General features: G+C 45.2%; 1 protein-coding gene across 3 annotated transcripts in view; it reads left to right on the forward strand.

Moving 5' to 3' along the window:
* Window positions 1-3,993: 3,993 nt before the first annotated feature.
* Window positions 3,994-14,543, forward strand: part of TULP4 (TUB like protein 4) — a 179,916-nt gene continuing 169,366 nt past the window's right edge. For 2 of the 3 annotated variants that reach the window (XM_053294152.1, XM_053294143.1), the window contains exon 1: window positions 13,125-13,267. The gene's annotated coding sequence lies outside the window, so the exon portion shown is untranslated. Of the gene's footprint in view, window positions 4,029-13,124; window positions 13,268-14,543 lie in introns of those variants that run through there. The other variant, XM_053294183.1, reaches the window with a different exon arrangement.

Here is a 14,543-nt window from a genome sequence, read left to right on the forward strand (position 1 = left end):
ATTTCAGACTTCAAATATTTATTTTGATATTGAAATACTTACAAATCTGAATTTTATTATTAAATAATAAACTTTCCCTCCGGCTTTGGAGTAATTTCAAGCTTTTAAAATCTGTGGGTGTCACTGCTCAAACTTGTGTAGAGCTGAGTTTTAAGTCACCAAAGTAAATTCTGAAATGCAGGTGTATTTGTCTTAATGCAAAATACTTGGAGTTTTATAGCTTTTTTTTTTTTTTAGTCCTTCCTCCAGATCAAAGGGAGACGGATGTCCATGCACTTCATTGTTCAACATTTCAGCAAGTGCTGCAATTGATGTGGGAAGGAAATCATCACTCAAATTAGTAAATCTCAAATTTGCAAAACTTACCAAAATTTATTTCTATTTTCAATTTATTAAGAGGATATCGGAGATATGAATGCTGGTTTATACAATTACATATCCCAAAGCAGCAATCCCATAATTTGATTCAAGCTTGAGTTTATTTCCATCATGAAGCAATAAATCAGATGCTGAATGTGAAAGGAATCTTTGAATACCGTTGGGATTTACTCTTTGCTTTGTTAGTACTGAAGTACTGTTAGTTAGCTGTTCATAAAAAGAGTTAGTACTGAAGTTAGCTGTTCATAAAAAGAGTGCAATGGTGACTAGAATTGGGGCATGAATTGTGGTAGTGACCAAGAAGGAAGTGTGGCTACAAGACCCTGGGATTTATTGTTCTACATGGGGAACAATTTTTTATTTGAAAATATGTCCAGAAACGTCAGCTGATGCAAAATGCAGCAGAGAGACTGTTAATGGAAGCCTGTTTTTGTGGTCATGTGACACATATTACACCAACATCTTTGCCTCCCAATCTATATCTGGGCCCAGTTCAGAGTGCTATATTTAGCTTTTAAAACACCAAGATGGTTGAGATCTGGATAGCTAAGGGCCATTTTAATCCCTACAAACTTGCCTATACATTTCAGTCTTGGGTTGGGCAGACCTAAGGCTTCTGGGAGCTGCTGCTTCTTTCTTGCCAAAGCCTTGGGAGCAGGGGCATATCTAGGGTAGGGCAGGCAGGGCACGTGCCCCGGGCGCCACTTGAAGGGGGGTACCATTTTCCAAAATTAATTTATTTTTAAAAATGGCCACCAAAAACAAAATGGCCACCACACATGCTCAAATGGCCTCTATGAGGCCCTAGGCCAGGCCAGGCCTCGCAGAGACCATTTGAGCATGCACGGTGGCCATTTTGTTTTTAGTGGCCATTTAAATTTTTTTTTAAAAAATGGCCACTGCACATGCTCAAATGGTCCCTGTGAGGCCCTAAGGGGCCAGCGGGCGGAGGGGGAACCTTTGCAGACCCCCCCACAGCCTTTAGGAAGCCCCCCGAAGGGGCTACAGGTATACAAAATTAAAAAAAAATTAATATAAGTCACTGTACACATATTTAGTTTGGCACTATGTACAGAGAATCAGGGCTTGTGAATACTGAGCTGAAGCTTATGAGCTAGGATTGTATTCATTTGCTCTTACTTTGCTTCTTGTGATAAGTGAGTTAAATGTGATGTCTTAATAATATGGCTATTAATGGTGAGTTTGTCTTTGAATGAGTGTGAAATCCTTAGTATTAAGGCCCACTGGGAGTTTCTTGCTCTCTTTTGCTCATTTTAACTGTCTTTCTGAAATACTTGAATATATTCCAAGCAGTGACACAGTTTACTCTGCATATCCTTCAATTATTTTCAGAGTATCTGGGAAAAGCCAAATTCTCCATTTATTTAAAAAACTTATGTAATAGTGATGCTACAATGCATAGTAGAGAATTAGACAGGCACTTCTGTTTAGTTTTCCAAGTACACCTCCACATAGTATTTGGGTATTTCATGAGCCCCAGCATACTGAAATTTGTAGTTTTCCAGCATTTTTTGGTCAGTGGTCTATGTCCACTGCTAAATAGTTTTTGAAATATTAAAAGATTAATGAGCTTGACTTGTATTTTTCAGCTGATATTATGGTAAAGTTATCTGAAAGATGGGTGTCAGATGTTTGGACAGGGGGCACAATTTCAGTGCTTGCCCTAGGCGCTATTTTCCCTAGATACGCTTCTGCTTGGGAGCACAAAAGGACAGCCTGGGAAGGTGGAGTCGGTCACAAAATGACTTCTGCTGGAGGAGGCAGAGCCAGTCACAGAAATAGCAGTTTGTACAAAAACATACATTGACAGAACAAGGAATTTTACCATCAAAACCTGAATTCCCAGAGAATGTTGCTGCAAAACAGGAGAGGAGCAAGAGAGGCTGCTTTATATGAGAAGAAACTGGAGATCAATTAATAGGAGATAAAATGAAAGCAACCCCGATCACTAGAAGAAGGAGGGAGAGAGAGATTAAAAATGGCTCAGCCATTCCCACACTCAGTCAGCCAATCAGATTTGCAGTATTGGCTGAAAAGGAAGGAGAAGGAAAGTCCAGGGTTACTTCAGATTGGCCTGGGAGCGATCAGTAGACCCAAGCTACCTAATGCCCGCCCTAGAACTTTAGAGGAGTTCTATTATTTGACCTGCCACCATCTGATTTGTGGTGGGTATGAGGGCCGAGGCCTTGTCAGTAGTGGGGCTCAGGCTATGGAACCCTCTACTGCAAGAGATCTGAGTTGCCCCCTTCTTTTTTGGTGAACATACTAGGGATGTGCACGAAGTTTCTTCGGCACTGGTGGGGGTAGTCCTTTAAGGGCGGGGGGGTGCACTTACCCCTCCCACTGCATATCCCCTGCCGGCGCTCTGTCACTGTTAAGCCCCTCGGGGCAGCAGCGTTCCTCCCTGCCGCCCCGTTTCTGTCATCGGCCTGCGTGCACGCCCGCAGCGGGTGCACGCGCGCTTGCTTCTTCCGGCCACTTCTGGCCGATGACAGAAACAGGGCGGCAGGGAGGAACGCTGCCGCCCCGAGGGGCTTAACAGTGACGGAGCACCGGTGGGGGATATGCGGCGGGAGGGGTAAGTGCAACCTCCCCCACCCTTAAAGGACTACCCCCGCCGGTGCTGAAGCACCAAAACGGCCCCCAGAGCTGAAACGTTTTGGAGGCCTCCATAATGGCCTCTGAAACGTTTTGGGCACAAGCCTAGAACATACTTCAATTAAACATGTACTTATTGAGAAATGCCTTTCAATAATGTGGTCATGACTTTATTCTTGTTCCTGTGAGGGTTGCTTGCTTGCTGGTTTTAATATTTGTTGTTAGTGACTGCTGATTACTTTATGTTTTGTTGTTTTGTTGAGGTTGCTAGCCAGCTTGGAGACTGCCAAAAAGCAGACTAAAAATATTCTCATACAAGCCTAAAGGAAGGCTGTTGATTTGGGACAATGATCCTGAAGATAACAACTTGCATTGTGTGACTGCAGAGGGCTGTCCAATCCACTCTTGGTATTATGTTTCTGTAAGTATATCTTAATACGAAGGACAGAGTGTTGTTAGTCATGTTCTATATTATAATATACTGATTATTATGCTTAGAACACAAAAGAGAGGAAACTAATTCGGTGAGGCAGGATGTACAGCTCAGCAATCATTAAGCCGGATAATCGGGTATTACATGGAGTGTGTGAAAAAAGCTGGAAAGTAGCCTTCCCAGATTACTCTGGACTACAACACTACCAGTTGAGCCTGACATCATTTGTCATGGCTGGCGCTTGAATACACTCAGGCCAGTTTCGGACATCATGGAGAGCAGGAGACAGAGCAACCAGAGGTCCCCAAACCTGAACGTCTGAATGTGGGAAACTGCGGGTTCACTCACCAAACTCCAATTTGAACATCAAATTAGTTTGGTGTGAAGTTTGTAGCTGCCTCCATTATGTCTGAATTCAGTAATGGAGGCAGCTTTCCCTTGGACTGGAGTTGAGGGAAGGAAGTTCCTCCCTCTCTCAATCCTGATTGGTTGCCACAGATGTCCATCAATCAAAGGAGGAAGCCCAGCAGCTAGCCCCCCCCCCGCCATCTCGCAGACTGCAGAGAAGAGGCCGGGACTTATGTCGGAATTCGGACAGGTAAGCACATGGGGGGTGGGGGTGGAGCAGAACTGTGGGCCCATTGGACCATTGGTTCGGTGTTATGTCCAAATTCAACCTCAGTTGGGGGACTTGTGTTTTATCAAGAGCTGGTTGATATCAAAAGCTTATATAGGACAGAGCAAAGGTCTGTCTTTGACAACAGCCAATGACAGATTAGGAAGCTTTGTTTTCATATTTGTTTTCCTTTACATGTAAGTAACTTTCAGGGTGGCTTCCGAAATAACAGCTGGAACAGTAAATAATAAAGTAAATAGCAGAATAAAATGGTGGCAATTAAAACAATATTCTCTGCAGATTAAATGCCTGGGAAAAGAAAAAGGTATTGGTCTGGTGCTGAAAAAAAACAATAAGGTAAAGCACTAGATGAGCCTCCCTGGGAAGAACATTCCACAAGCAAGGTGTCCCAGCAGAGAAGGGCCTCTTCCCAGTTGTTGCCTGGCTCACTTCACCGAGAGAAAGGTTTTCAAAGATGTAGTGTACAGGCAGGCTCAGTCCTTCATATATGAGAACCAGTGCAGTATGTTTGTAATGTACATTATATGACAGGAGCTTACATAAAGATGTGGCTGGTCCGGGGAAATTGCTCCTCCTACAGGTTCCCTGCAACCTATCCCATTCCCACTCTTCAGGATCTCTAACCAAGTGGCTGCTTTGGTGGGAGTGGCAGGGCAGTTTGCTTGTGCTTACGTGAGCATAGGTTAGGATGCAGCCCATTGCTTTTTGTTTAAGCATCCCCAAATAACAAGAGTGGAATAATGACATCATAGTACAGCTAAATCTGAGTTGCACGGACTCAGTTTCCAAATGTTTATTTGAATGTACTTAATTTGCTCTGATCTCAAGACAAAAAAGTAGCATTAAAAAGACAAAACTGGGGTACTCTTATGACTGTGCCAATAGAGTTGAGAAAGGAGAAGTTTTAGAGTTTGACAAATTACATATTAATTATTCACCAGGACCTGATGGTTTTTGTCTAGGAGTGTTTCAAGAAATCAGATATGAATTGTTTAACAAAAGGTATGCCACATTGTTAAAATCAGCCTCCTCACCAAAGGACTAGATGATAGCCACTGTCAGATCAATTTTTGCCGTGGGAATTTGGGATATTGAACTATCCCAGTTAAATTGGCAGAAAGTGTTTCTAGAACTAGCATTGTTAAACATACTGACAAAATTTGCTGAAAATGAATCTGCATAGCTTGTTCAAATGGAAGTCCTATCTCATTGACCTTTCAGAACTTGAGTGTCAAGTATGTAGAATAGGAGTAATTTCTGGACATTATAGTCTTGGACTTCCTGAAAGCTTTTGACAGAGCCCCTCATCAAAACCTTCTTGGCATGAGGATAGGTTTTTCAAATTCACAGATGACACCAAATTGTTTAGGATGGGATAGTCTAAACTCTAAAGCACTGTGAAGAACTCCAGAAGCATCTCTCCAAATTGAGTTGAACAGAATGACAAATAAGTGTAAGTTAAAAGTGGTGCACATGGGGGCAAAAAAATCCCTAGCTTTCTATGGGACGGTTCACATGAGCACCCACAATCCCAGGAGTGCATGCTTTCTCCTATCACCTCACGAGCTTCTACTTCCTTTCCGGGTTTAGATATTTCAAGATTGATCATTATATCCAAACCCACCAATCCGGGCATATCAGAACCTGGAAAGTATGTTGAGGCCTATGCAGGAGTGGTGCTGGTAGGGAGCACATGCTTCAGGGGCTGCAGGCACTTGCGCAAACCTTGGGCACTGCTGTTACATGTGAGCCCGCCCTATACATGCTTGATGGGGTTTGAACTGGCTGCAACTACCCAAAAAGGTGAACTGCGGGTCATGGTGGTCACTGACCAGCTCATTGAAAAGCCAATTCAGTTTGTGATGGTAGTGAAAAAGATAGACTGACTGCTTGGAAGGGGTTAACAATACTTTTTAAAAAATGGATGATTCAGCTGCATTTGTTCTAGTACTCCCATCTCAGGATATAATAGAGCTGAAAAAGGTTTAGAAAGTGGCAACCCAAATTATCAAAGGATTGGAGCACTATCCCTATTAAGAAAGGCTCAAGCAGCTGAATTTGGTTTTTCATTTGGAAAGAAGACTACTAAATGATCATTTTAGGGGTTCAGTGTTCCCTCCAACAGGGATTCCCAGATATTGTTGATTGCAACTCCCAGAATCCCCAACTGCAATAGCTTTTGCTCGGGGTTTACGGGAGTTGTATCAACAACATCTGGGAATCCCTGTTAGAGGGAACACTGTAGGGGTATAAAGAATTAAAAAGAATTTTTACCTCCTCTCGCAGAATACTAGAACTTAGGGTCATCTAATGAAATTTTATTTGCATTAGATTCAGACAGGAGCAGGCCTGTCATGAGATGGGGGTAAGGCAGTTATCTCAACTAGTGAGTGTGCAGTGGTGTGGCAAGTGGAGGGACCTTGCCCAATGCCACTAGCACCACCCCACTTGCCAGCCTGCTGCCCCTCGCTTCTTCTGCTGTCACCTTTCTTACTTCCCCTTTCCCCTCTCCTAGTCACCAACAAGTTTTTGCATCTCTTTCGCCTTGTAAAAAGAGGATGTATATGTTAATAGGGGTGTGCATGGAACAGGGAAGCCCAGTTCAGTTCAAATTGAACCGAACCAGGCCCAGTTTGGTTCCGTGCTCATCAGGTCGGGCCCCAGTTCAGCTTGAGGCCGAACCAGTTTGGGTCCAGCTCGAGGAGGCAGGGAGTTCTACAACAACAAATTTTAAAAGAAAACCTACCACTGGGTCCGGCGGCCTCCGGAGGAGGTACTGACAAGGCCATGGGAGGGTCTCCAACAGTTCCCGCTCTCTTCTGCCTCCTCCCAGTCTTGAAGGTTGCTGCGCATATGAACTGGCCATTTGTGTGCCTGGGTCACGCATGTGTGGCAGCCTTCAAAATGGCCACTGTGAGCAGGGAGAGAGCAGAAAAGGCCCCCAAACAGGCCGAAACGGCCCTAAAAAGACCTGGAGGGAGCTGGTCAGGGGAGCGGAAACTGTTGGAGACTCCCCCGCGCCTGCCGAATTTCCCTTAAAAATTTGTTCTCTGCTTGTGATGCAAACAACCAGAAGGAAACTGAAAAGGATTACATGTATGTATGGGGAGAGATCTCGGTGTCATAGCTTGATAGCCTATTCTCCCAGTAGGAGGTTATAGACACCAGTTTTGGCTGAAGTTAGTCTATCTCTTCGTGAAAGAATATCTTTGCATTTATCTCTCTGGTTTGTTGTTTGCTAAATGAAGAATGGGACTGCTGAAGGTTTAACTGATTTCTGTCACTTGCATATCTGGGGACAAGATGGGAATGTTGATTATAAAATACTGGTGGATATGCGGTTCCGTATTCACAATATATGTACCTTTTTCTTATGGCAGAATTTGTGTTTTAACGCTTACATTTTCTTCTCCATTGAATTTTTATGTTTTAAATCATTCTTTTGAAGCCAAGGTGAGAGTTCTACGGGAGGTTTGAGGTTCTTTTTTTCTCTGACAATTAGATTTAATTTTTTAGATGTACCCCCCGCCCCGCGCCCATTTCTTACAGATTATCTTAACTCATTCAAGTATACTTAAAAATTATTACTCTGCACAAGTCTTTTTCTTTTCACTTGCTTTCCCTGCTGTGGATGAGTCATTGCTCTAATTCATGTATGATTATGTCAGTCTCAGAGATGTAACCGATTTTATTTCTATGACTAATAAAAGCAAAAATTCTAATTAAAAAAATTGTTGTTGTAGAACCCCCAAGCCGGCCTGGTGGGGTGGTTGGCTCAAGGTTGAACCAGGCCTGGTTTGGTTCGAGGGTGTGCCATTGAACTGGCCTGGTTTGATGGCAAACCAGCTCAACCTCGAGCAAGTTCGCACATCCCTAGCTGCAAAGTCCCATGCTAAATGGTTTATTATTATTTATTTATTTACACAGTCAGACAGGTGTTATTGACTGGTTTGTTTTATCCAGACATCGAGTCCTTCCCAAGGACCTAGGATGGCTGAATTTTATTGTCAATGTTATTGCTGTTGTTATAGATATCATCGCAGAATATAGGCTGTTCCCAGTAAAGCTGCTTTTTGTAATTGGCTGATGGTGATTTCTGTGGCCCCTATGGTGTTGAGGTGCTCTTCAAGGTCTTTTGGAACTGCACCCAGGACACCAATTACCACTGGGATTATTTTGGTCTTTTTCTGCCACAGCCTTTCAATTTCAATTTGTAGATCTTTGTATTTGGTGATTTTTTTTCTATTTCTTTTTCTTCTATTCTGCTATCCTCTGGTATTGCTATGTCGATTATTTTGACTTGTTTTTCTTTCTTCTCGACTACAGTTATATCTGGTGTATTGTGTGGCAGATGTTTGTCTGTTTGTAGTCGGAAGTCCCATAATATTTTTACACCTTCATTTTCTTCAACTTTTTCAATTTGATGGTCCCACCAATTCTTGGCTACAGGTAGCTTGTATTTTTTGCAGATGTTCCAGTGTATCATCCCTGCTACCTTGTCATGCCTTTGTTTGTAGTCAGTCTGTTATTATTGTTATTAATTTTATTTTTTCAATTTCTATACCACCCTTCCAAAAAAATGGCTCAGGGCATTTTACACAGAGAAATAACAAATAAATAAGATGGATCCCTGTCCCCAAAGGGCTCACAAAATCTATAAAGAAACACAAAATAGATACCAGCAAGAGTCACTGAAGGCACTGTCCTGGGAAATATGGCCATAAAGGTAGGTTGAAGCTGAGTGGGTGAGCACATCCTAACCCTGGCTCCTTTTCCTAGCTGGCTCTGCTCTGTCATTCCCTTGGTTTTTGCTCCTTCCCTCTCTTGGGCTCCTGAGGGTCCTTACCTATGTGAGCCAGAAGAAAAAAGAGAAGTCCCCAAAAGCTGGAAGGATTTTAATAGGCTTGTGCCCGAAACGTTTCGGAGACCATTGTGAAGGCCTCCGAAACGTTTTGGCGCTGGGGCAGGATTCGGTGCTTCGGCACTGGCGGGGGTACTACTTTAAGGGCGGGGGAGGGTGTACTCACACACACCCCGCCGCGTTTCCCCCGCCGGCGCTCTCCAAATTTCAAGCCCCTCGGGGCAGCAGCGTTCCTCCCTGCCGCCCCGTTCCCCCCGTCGGCCGGAAGTGGCCGGAAGTCGCGAGCGTGCGTGCGCCCGTCGTGCGTGCACGTGCCCGCCCACCTGCTGTGCGCATGCACGCACAACGGGCACCCGCGCGCTCGTGACTTCCGGCCACTTCCAGCCGACGGGGGGAACGGGGCGGCAGGAAGGAACGCTGCCGCCCGAGGGGCTTGAAATTTGGAGAGCGCCGGCGGGGGAAACATGGCGGGGGGGGTGAGTACACCCTCCCCCGCCCTTAAAGTAGTACCCCCGCCAGTGCCGAAGCCTATTCGGGCACATCCCTGGATTTTAAACTGCAGACTGCTCCAGTAAAATTGTAGATGCCTAAATCATATCTGCCTGGTGCATTCTGAGCTCACAGTCTCTTCCTCAGAGACAAAAATAAGTGATTTTGGAATAATATTCTCAGTAGCTGACAGGGAGAATGCTTCATTTTAAAATCAATTATACGAATGGTATTTATCTTATGGCTGTAGATCTACCTTTAGCAAGACATTCATGATCCTTCTATTGGCATATGTTTCCTCTAACCCTTTACCCATGTCGTTTGCTCCATCTGCACTCTTATCAATAGCTGCCTCTCTATCCTTCAGTCCTTTTCAACTGTGATGCTTGTTAACAAGATGCTTGTTAAGCATGGCAGTTTCCCCGCCTTTCCTTGGGTTGGGTTCAGACGTATAGTGGCACCTAAGGTTGCTACCACCCTGGCAGCGCATGTCCCCCACTCACCCCTATCCCCATTTGAGCCATTCCAGCTTCTGATATGCAGAGATGGTTCATGTCATCTAAACCCGCTAATCTCTGCACATTCTGCCCTACTTTCTTCTGATCTTAACTTGGATCTGAAGTTACGGATATCAGGTTCCCTGAGGGAAATAGGGATATGTCAAGACTGGTGGGTTTGGATGACCCAACAAATCTTGGTATTTCGGAAGCTAGAGTGGAAGTAAAGGCTTGCATATGGATGGGCGGGGAGGGGGGGAGAGCATGCTTGGGCTGTAGCAACCTCAGCTGCTGCTATACCTTTGAACCTGCCATTTGTACAGGAATGTTGTTTGACAAGCATGCAAATAGGTATGAGATGAATGTGTAGATTGGAACAGTAATTACTGACATCAAAGGTGCAGAGCTCTTTTTAAAGAAGAAAGCAGTGCTGTTCCCTATGCAATTTCTCTTTTAGGTGAACCTCTACCACCAATACAGAACCACCTGCAACAGGAAATACACACAACATAGTTTAACAGTTGACGGAAAAATAGTCTCTGAGATGTGAGAAATAATTAGCGGCATTCATTTACATCCGTATTCTTCATGGGTTTAAAACAGGATCAGTTATAGGAACCTGCTCAGTAATCCACCCACCCTAAGCTCCACACCTGCCTGCTTCCCACAGAGCTGCTTTCATAAGACAAAGACTACCTATTTTTATAGGTGCCCAAGGTTATAGTTCTAGCTTGTCTCTACAAGCATTGTTTTACCCTCAGTCAAAAAGCCTTGACCAGGAAATTCATGTTCCGGAAATTCACCACAAACAGACTGTACTGTGAAAACCATCAACTTCTTGCAATTATTTGATCTGTTAGCTTGCAGACACCAGCTCAGAGTGGCTTCTAACAGTTCTCTTTTCTTTCATAGGAGGGTACTCACAAATAACTCCCAGTCCCATGAGTCAAACAAAACAAATCACTTGTATGTACTAAAGAGCTTATATCATATCACAGGTATGCGGATCTGTACTGAGATTCACAACTTTCCTGTGTCTCACTAGGCGTGGATATGAATGCTGATTTCCCCCCCCCCTTTTATCAGGGAAATGGGTACACTTCTGTGAACCGTACTTGAAAGTAGTGCTTGCTTACTTCAGTGTTGACAGAAGTGCTAACATATGGTATGCTAGACTACATACTATGTTTGTTTCAAAACAGTGAAAAACTAGAATAGAAGAGAGAGGACCAGTGGGATATGAATAGCCAGGTAGGATCTGAGAGAAGGAACTGGGATCCAGTGTGTGTCAGTGAAGGAAGGAGGAAATAAATTATTTATTTATTTGATATACATACCAGAGGCATAACTAGGGAAAACGGCACCCGGGACAAGCACTGAAATGGCGCCCCCCCCGCCCCCCCCAACATACTACATTATACTTAGGTTTTTCCTCACAAGCGGCCGCCGCGGCCGCCAATCCATGCCACTGACTGGCCGCCAGGTGCCAGCAAAGCAATGGGGGGGCGCAGGTGGCATGGAAGGGACCGCTCGTGGGGAAGGGGGCACTGACGTGCTTCCTTGACTGCTGCAGCGCTGCTGCACTGAGCAGGAAACATTTGTATTAACAAAAAATTAAAAAAAAATTGGTCATGGCGGCGCCCCCCATGTGACCAGAAAAGATGGCGCCCGGGGCATGTGCCCCCTGCCCCCCCTATAGTTACGCCTCTGATACATACTGCCTTTCATAAAATTTATCCCAAGGCTATTCATCCCAAGTTAACAAGAATATAACTCCATACAAATCACATTAAACTATTAAAATCAATTAAGAATAAAAACCATACAAATACGAAAAAGCAGTACCGTGTTTGTTTATGATGAGTAAGGACTCCATACTCACTCCCTAACCAGCAGAAAGAGAATTCTGCTTGGATTCAGTGCAAATGAGGCAAAACTTGACTGGGCAAACTAATATTCAAAATGCTACATGCAAATTGATCCAATGAAACTGTAGCACTAGGTCAGCCATGAGGTCTGGAGATTAAAGGTATGTACATTTGAGAGTGGAGTATCTCAAACTAAGTGGTCATAGCCTGCACATATACGTTAAATCTATTAATTTTTATATCCCATCAAGTCTTTGCTCAAACCAGTTTCACAGAATTTTGTAACACTTCAAGCAACATCTGGAGAAACAGATTGGGGCCCCCCCGAGGCAAGTCACATGATGACTCCCCCAGCCACGCACCCACCTTCCTTCAGTTGTATTCATCCTCCGAAATTGATGTGAGTGTTAAGACCTGGAGCTACCAGAACAGCATGCCTTTCTCTGGTACCATTAAATGACTTGCATCATCCACAATTTACAAAACCTTAAAAAAATAATAATTTAGGATGATGTTCTATTGTGGCACGCGGGCGCGCGCACACACACACATATACACACTATGTTTTTTGTTATCACTATTGAGCCCCATTTAAGATTTTCTTTACTTCATCAGCTGAGCTTCAGTGAGGGAGGGCCCATTTTAAATTCTTGTCTCTGGGCCCTCTCCAACCTTGCTATGCCCCTCATCCTACACATCCAGGTCCTTACTGCTATCAAGCACTGGTTGATCGTTTCCATTGTCTCCCTAAAGTAAAGTGTGCCGTCGAGTCAGTGTTGACTCCTGGTGCCCACAGAGCCCTGTGTTTGTCTTTGGTAGACTATAGGAGGGGTTTACCATTGCCTCCTCCCGCACAGCATGAGATGATGCCTTTCAGCATCTTCCTATACCGGCGACCGCTGCTGCCCGATTTAGGCGTTTGCCATCGTCTCTCTAGGACTTAATTAAAACGAGAGGTAGAGCCTGTCCCCTCCCACAGTCAAGAACCCTGGGGCAGTTGGGGCTGCAGGACCCTGGAGAGCTCCAAGTGAGCAACTTGCTCCAACAAAGGTGGAGCTGGAATGAGATCTTGCATTCCTCCCAGGCTCCGACTATTCCTCCCAGGCTCCATCTCCCTGCCTGAAGCGAAGGACCGGGGCAGTCCTCCTCCTCCCCGCCGCTCCTCCACTCCATACAGTTATGGGGGGGGGGTGCTGATCCCAGCCTTGCCTCCCACTATGGCTTGTGGTTTCGTTCCTTCGCCTACGGCTGCTCGTGCAGAAGAGCAGAGAACAGAGCAGCGGAGGGCGGGGGGAGTAACATGTTGGGTCATGTGGCTGCGTCACGTGAAAGGGGAGTCAGGCCCAAGCAGCAGCACGACCGAGAGACGGAGCCACACAGACAGGCTTTGGACGCTGAGCTTGTCGGGAGGAGCGAGCGACGGCAGGCTGGAAGCCAGGAAGCCTTACACAGGGCTGCCTGTCTGGTCCGCTGCGCCCTGGAGAGGTAAGGAGTTGGCCTCCCCCCCCACCGCCCCACGCGCCCCGCCATTGAATCGCAGCCACCCACCTCGATGAGCTGCTGGCTGGAAACTGGAGCTTCCCCCTTTCTCGCCCCCCCTCCCCCCGCGCATCCTATCCCCTTCCTTGTGGTGCTGTGCGCTTCCCTCCCCAGAGGAGGATGCAGGATCTGTGTGTATAGGCGGGAGAAGACTGCTGATGTTGGTGCCTAGAAGTCCCCCCCGCCCGCCCCGCCTTGTGTGGAAGGCAGGAGTATTTCTTGTTCAGAGATTTCCCATGGTTTAAAAAAGGGTGGGGGGTGGAGTGGCTGGCGGCCGGCCGGCAAATGCAGGCTGCTCAGAGATATGAGTGGAAGTGATTCGAGTCGGGGGCGGTGGATGGGTGGGAAGATGGTGTGTGTGTGTGTGTTGCACGAAGCCAGGTGGCTTCTGCGCTGCGCTCTTCTTTTGTTCTGATGGACCACCTGATTTTGTGTGTGTTTGTCTCTAGTCTGCCAGCCTGGATGCTGGTAGGATACCTAGGAGAGAAGGCAATGCCTGGAATGAAGCCTCTTTGTTTTACGTGTGTGCGACGGGTTTGCAGCAAATAATTCTTTACCTCTTCTAAAACATCTTCCCTGTAATTCCTCCCTACTTGTCATCATCTGAGGACCCTTGATTTTTAACTCTCCTTTGTAACATAGCTTGGAGTGGGCATATCCAGCATTGCTAAGAGGTGCCTGCTGGTAGCTTTCAGGTTTGTGGGAGGAAGAAAGGGGAGGGAAAACAGCTTTAGGTGTAGTCTGAAAAATACTGACTTCATTTACCTGTGTAGTAGTGCCAGACCTATAGAAACGCTGGTCATATTTCGATGTCGTTATTTTAGGTTTCGTGTTTTCTCATCTTCCAAATGATACTAACCCTTGCATGATTGATATTCTGGATCAGTAAGGCTTATATCCAAAAACTTGGAAGAGAATACAGTAACCAAGAGGGTGTTCCTTTGTGAGATTTGTCTGCTACTGCTTAACCAGACAATGTCATACATGCATGCATACATTCTCAACTCCAGCTTAATGAGCAGTTCTTTCTAACCCTGTGTATTTGTCTCTAACTCTCTTTCCTTTCAAGAAAGAAAAGGTAGTAATTTGCTTTCCCCTCTCTTTCATTTGCTGGTACACTTGCACAAGTTCAGTTGTCATCTGCATTCAGTGATATTCTTCTGAAAAGTACAGAAATACTTTAACTATATAGCCAATGGATTGCAAAGGATGATTCAGAGAG

The sequence above is a fragment of the Hemicordylus capensis genome, chromosome 1 (assembly GCF_027244095.1).
Source record: "Hemicordylus capensis ecotype Gifberg chromosome 1, rHemCap1.1.pri, whole genome shotgun sequence".
In the NCBI taxonomy this organism is placed as follows: Eukaryota; Metazoa; Chordata; class Lepidosauria; order Squamata; family Cordylidae; genus Hemicordylus; species Hemicordylus capensis.